Source organism: Dendroctonus ponderosae, unplaced genomic scaffold (genome assembly GCF_020466585.1).
Source record: "Dendroctonus ponderosae isolate FM_Combo_2020 unplaced genomic scaffold, Dpon_F_20191213v2 Dpon_F_20191213_1, whole genome shotgun sequence".
In the NCBI taxonomy this organism is placed as follows: domain Eukaryota; kingdom Metazoa; phylum Arthropoda; class Insecta; order Coleoptera; family Curculionidae; genus Dendroctonus; species Dendroctonus ponderosae.
In genome coordinates, this window is record NW_026017110.1 from 17,368,759 (window position 1) to 17,375,465 (window position 6,707).

The following is a 6,707-nucleotide window of genomic DNA, read 5'->3' on the forward strand; positions in this document are numbered from 1 at the left end:
ATTAATATACTTTAATTAACCAAATTACTACAAAATAAATTGTTGATTTATCCATATTCTCCATCCAACCCAATGGAGAATTTATCGATCCGCAACATCCATTCAGATAATTAAACATGCGGTTGCAGACAGTTGATGAATAGTGTACTGTTTGATTAAATATCTCAAATTGGAATCATTTGGTTTATAATATTTATTGTATATTTCACTGGCCAGCATGCCACTAACATCAATAATATTAATGGATAGTTACATAGAGGTCAATCTTGCACAAAACTGGCCAGTTTTTCTCATAGCATCCTCATAAAACCTTTCTATCAATTAAAAGTTTGATTAATTAAATTCATGAAACTGATTTATCCAGAATTATTTTAAAAGCATTGAATGTAGCCGATTTTTTTCTAGTGCCAGTAAAATGCATATTCTGAATAGTAATTAGAGGACATAAAAGGGTAAATGTGGAAATTCATTGGCTAAAATGTTATTCAGTTAATTTTGGCTCGACCGTCCCAACTGCCCTACTGTCACACATAAACGTACATTTTAATACTCACATTAATGTGTCCAAAAGTAAAGCTTGCTGATCATGCAGAAACTCAAGCCTATTAAAACTATTTCATTTCTGAATGCGAAATTGCCGGTCCCAAACCGGCTCAAGTACCTTTTGGTTTAATTGACAATTTTTTTCAAAACATATTGAAAATATTTGCGGAAATCTACTAAAACGTTTGGCAAACATTGTGACATCAATTGCAATAAATGTTGATGTTTGATAACTATTTAGAGTGGCTCTGGTTTAAAAAAAAATGTTACTATCTGTTTCCGCCTTTTTTTTGCAATTTTTACCTCTTATTTAAAAGCCCGCAACCATTTTTTCCTATTTTTTGCTCCTTCGAGTTTCATCAATATAATCCCATATCCAGCAATTTAATCTGCTCTGCTCTTTATACCTTAAATTTCAACTGTAAAAGATTAATTTTACAATTCTTGTGGGCTCTTAGCTTGATAACATATTTTCAAGCTGAACTAAAGAGATCAACATGAACAGTTTATTTTTCCTAGGATTTTCCAGTAAAATTAATGAGAAATTCTGAAGATAATTTACTTGATGCGGTAATATTAAAAAGGGAAAAACATGGTAAATGTCTACAAAAATATATTAAAATACAGTAATATAAATTAGTAAAAAACTAAGCAAAATCTGGCAGAAAATTGTAGATAGAAAATAAAATATTGAATGAAATCAATGAAATGGAGAGGTTTGCCTCAAGAAATATCTGAAATTTTATTTAGAAATAAAGAAGCAAAAATACTTGGAATGTCAGTTTTCTGAACAAAGTTTTTAAATATTACTCCTAAAAATGTTTAACTTTGTAAGCAACTTTAATTATTAAGTGATTTATTATTAAAAATAGTTGCATTTATAAAACCGCATTGTTTAAAAAGTTGTCTAAAAGCTTCAAGATAACTATTGGAAAGTAATGTTAATTTTGTAATCTTCTAATCATTTTTATTTGTTTCCATCATTGTTCGTTGTCCTCAAATACAATAAATAATCTCTTTCTTAATTCAAAAATGCAATAGGTTTTAGGTCATTTCTCTTCATATGTTTATAATCTTTGTTTTAAAAGTTGTTTTAAAATAATATAATTTTAAATGAACAGCTGTAAGTAAGTAAAGTGAAATAACAGTAAATTATTGGTTTCTTTTATACGTTTTTTATGATAAATTATTTAAAAAAGAATACAGTTTATAAAGACATCCTAAATCTATTTGGTTTATAATGCTCTATAATTAGGTAAAGTAAGTAACTTTTTGTGCTTAATCTTAAAATTTGGTATTGATACAATCGGGGAACCGTAAAATTCACCTAACGATTTGAACAATTACTTAAATAACATAATAATCGTGATTCTTTCGGACATTCAATAACAAAATATCACAATAAAAACTTCCCATTAATGCGTAAACGGTGTAATACGCGTAAATAATGAAATATTTTTTTGTAAGACTGATCATAGAACAAATCATAAAGGAAAATAACAAAATTTTAAAAAATTTCATTTGGAATAAAACAGCAATCCACACATCGAACAGTATAAAAATTAATGATGTTAAAGTTATTATTTCCACTAAAAAATATTGGGTTTTTGTTTGCTATTCATTAACTATATTTTATGTGAACAAATAAAATAAAATGCAGTCAAACCACAACAATGCAGAGAAAACTCATTTTTCCACAATGTTTGCTATGCTCTAAATGTCTAATGCTTTGATTCTATAGTTCTGAATTATTCTGTATTAGAAATTATCTATATTAGATGAAAAGACGAACTTCGTATTTAGGGTGCCTCCAAATAAGTGTAGCGATGGAAAACTTTAGCAACATGTTTGTTTTCGTTCATAAAAAGTCATTTTTTCTCGAAAACGGTTAACTTTGAAGCAATAAACCAAAACGCTATTTGTTTGGCGCAGTGGCGTGAAAGGTAAGGAAAAACATATACTAAATAATATATAATAATATAAAAGCTCAATCGTGTAAATTAAATGTACAAGACAGCCAAAAATCTAAAAAAACTAAATTTTTCGCACTCTATTTCGAAATCGAAAGCACGACAAACACTGTTTCCGTTTGTAATTTTCCAAACGCTCAATTTTCAATAGACCAAACATTAATATTTTTAATTTTTCTGCGTTTTAAGGAACATTTTGAAAATGCTTAAACCAAATTCAAATTTTTTCTTCGATTCTATTGACAATTTAATATAATACTTTTCTGGAAGATGGAAAAACTGAATATACTGCACTGCTTGTAAGGCCTAACATTTGAAAGTCATTAATTATTTGAATTTATTAAAATAGTTTAAAACCTACCATTTTCGGGCCGTGAACGAACACGGATTTAAAGATATTAGCTATTAAATGAGTATTTGCAAGCTTTTGCATATATGAAAAAAGAACAATTTTAGGTTGTAAAATATGCACTGAATATATTGTCCTTTAATTTGCAGAATCTGTGTTTTTACTGGCGGTATCTGTATATAAAATTATGTAAATTTCAATCTAGTTAAAAGTTGAAAGATTGGTTTCCTCTTTAAGTGAAACAGGCAGCAATAAACCAAGCAGCAATAGTCAAAGATTCGAAATTTTTTTACAACGATTCAAATTGAATGGAATCGCGATTATATTTAATTACAATGCGGTTCCAGCTTAAACATGGAACAATATACTTGTTGAAAGGTATTAGATTCCTTATATTTTCGCATATTCTACACTCGACTTCAGCAACTATGCACAGTAATTACATTTTCGTTCAAACGGGATTTACTAAAATACCATTGGAAACTGCCAATAAATAAAGTAGAATTTCCATCCATATTATGATTGCTGTGGAAACCTTTGAAGCATATGGTTTCATTTGCGAGAAATATTGTAACAGGCCAAGCCAAACTTTGAGGTAACTGAGCCCGGGTAAGTAATTGTAAACCCAGGTAAGTATAGTTAGTTAAAAGATATTGCACAGCATATTTGTGCGGTGTTTTGCTGACCGGTATCGTAATTTCCCGCCCTCATAACTTCAGTGGAAATTAATTAGATTTTTCTTTGGTGTAATAATAATTACTGCAACCGGTCAGAATATGAAAGCCGAAAACTGAAAAAGGGCTAATCTGGACCTTTATTCTTGAGCCATTATTTTTTTTTATGTTCTTATATGTTTACTATTAAATAACCTGGATTTCCACATCATTAACTGACATCAACAATAAGGATGAAAGAAAAGATTTCTTTATGTTCTGTTGTATACAAGTAGACAAAGATTAACGTTTAAAGACCCTGGTATGAAAAAACTGGAATGCAGGGTGAATCAAGAAGAAATGAAAATATTGTAAGGCATTCAAAAAAATATATTTTGCTTTGAGTGGCGGCAAATACAAAGGCGATATTTCTTATGATTACTTTTTTGTCAATGGATTTGTGAAAACAAAAGACGGTTTAATGAATTTTATTTACCAAAAACGAAGTTCAGTTTGCTCGAGATTTAATTCTAGAGGCTTGGTCGATAGCTTTTTCACCGAATAAAGATGTTGTTGTTGTTGTCATTTCTTTGTCATTCTTGCAATGCTTTGAATTGTTTTAATTTATTTATCTGAACCTCTATGGCATATATTGATTTATTCTAATTTATTTCTAACAATTTCAATTTTTGTACAAAGCGGGTTTACAATTTTTCGGTTTTATTTAACCTTAAAACAAAAAATATTGTTTGCGATTCATCTGATTTAATTTTTTATTTATACATTTTTTTGACGTTGAATTTTAGAATAGGCCGCAAAAACGTATCCATCTAATAACATATAATTTTCTATAGTTCGATTAATTGTAATATAAGGAGCTAAATATACACATATAAAGGCACCAACGGTCAGTCATATTTTAAACACATTCAAAAAAAGTTCAATAAAGGCATTTTACAAACCAGATAAAAAATGTGATGTGTGATAGACAGACAGAAAATTACAACGTCATGGAATTGAATAGGAATAGTTTCTAAATAACTGAAACGAAATTTAATAATAAATTACGATATTATCTCGAAAGGGAAATAACAACAATTCGAGATAAAGTTGAAAATATGGCAATTAATTGAGTTGCTGCTGAAATATCAATGACTACGGTAAGTGAAAATAAAACCAACATTCCTTAAAACATAACACATGAACTTAACATAAGCAAGGAAAGCGAATATCAAAATGTGAAACTGTGGAACTAGAAGAATGTAATGCATGCGAGCTCAATCACCAACGTACCTGTTGACAAAATTTAGTTAAAAATTAAAAAGATAATCATTGGAAAATTTAAAAATAGGACAAGAATCAATCTTAAGAAACGCACACAATAAAGTATGAACATTATTATTGAACTTTTAAGGATGGGTATAAAGTAAACTTATTTTCAATATAATGATAATTTTTATCAATAAAATTTTGGAATCGCCCTTATCACCTTTTTTCAGTAATGTATTTACGAAAAGTTTTGAAACCAATTTCATAAATTATTACGTATTTGTAAGGGTGGAGAACAAAAATGTTGATGATTTTTTCATATCTTAACAATAAAAATTCAACATATAAATTACTATTGAAAGAGAATGAAACAACCCAATTTTCCTTCCATATAATAATTAAGAACAATTTGGCCAATTTCTAAACTTTGGCATAAAAAACACCTACTCCTATCAATATCTAACTTTAGCGCAAATCACCTGATGGTAGTAAAGAAAGACATTGTAAAAAATGTATATGGAAGAGCAAAATAATTCGTAATAAATTAATTTTTGGTTTGATCAAGATACCATTTCCAGAATTAACCAAATTCTCTATTGGAAAAAGTTGGAAATTTTCAATTAAAACAACCAAAATCAAAATAAACCTGAAATTAAAATAAAATTAAACGAGTATGTAATAGGTATATTCAATGTTAGAACTATTTCCGAAAACAAAAATTCAATTTAAAGAAAATTTCAAGTGCAACACTCCAGGGCAAAATTGAAAATACGAAACACGTAATTTACAAAATTATTTGTAAATGTTTCTGAAGAAAGAAAGTGCTAAAAGTTCCAGGGTAACTAAAATTATATATGGAAGCTTCAAAAAGTAGCAAAGTATTCATTTTATGAAATCAAGACAATTGCCATGCTTTAAGTTTATTTATTTTCAACCATACGTGGGTACAATTGCAAAAATATAAAGTAGACCAATTGCACCTAAATTAAATGTTGGCTCAGGATGTCTCCAAAATCACAAAAATTATTAACTGATTTTTTGTTTTTAACCAATGAGAAATAAGCCAGAGTCAAAAATAAATATTTGTGAAAAGAAACGAGAATTCAGAACAAATTTTTCCAGATTTGCATTTATCTAGCCTTGTTTAACAATTTATTCAGAGACACTTTTTGCGTGATAATCCTTGATAACACTTTTGAGCAAATTGTATAAGAGCGCTCTTTATCAATTCGTAATAATAGACGTCGTTTTTAAGAAACGAACATTTTTTGAGGCGATTTATTTAAAATGTTTTGCTAAAGTTGATTTCTCCTCAACCACATAAAACTTGAAGTAAAGTTTTCTTAAATAAAGTTTTAACAAAATTTACGTTACACTGATAATTGAAGGACCCATTTAGGAACTGGATAAATTTTGATTGCTGCTAGCGATTCTATTTCTGTTTGAATACCACATAAACATAGGCCTCGTATCTCAAATCAGTTTTTGAATTTTTCGCGTATCTTGTTTAGTTACAGAGTGGTTTTAAAAAAATCAACTTTTTGGTATTGCAGTATTTTATTGTCTTTTCAACCAATTAGCAAAAGCTAAAGCGCATGTTGAAGTTGGAACTTCGCAGTGGATTTCAGAAAAAAAATTAAAATATCGGGTTGCATGAGTGAACGAATTATTTGAAAGAAAACTTCACTTAATTGAAAACTTTTCAGAATCCCCGGTTTCAGGAGCAATTCTGATTTGAGTAGTTTTTATGCAACTTTGTATGTATGGGCTTTTATGCAACCCAATGCAATTTTCAGGTGATATTGTCTATGAAGTTTCAGCTTCAACATAAGCTCAAGATCGTGAAAATCCGACCAAGGGCAGAAAAGTTATCGCCGCAAGACCAAACACTTGAAATTTGATTTTTGAGACCACTCTGTAAAA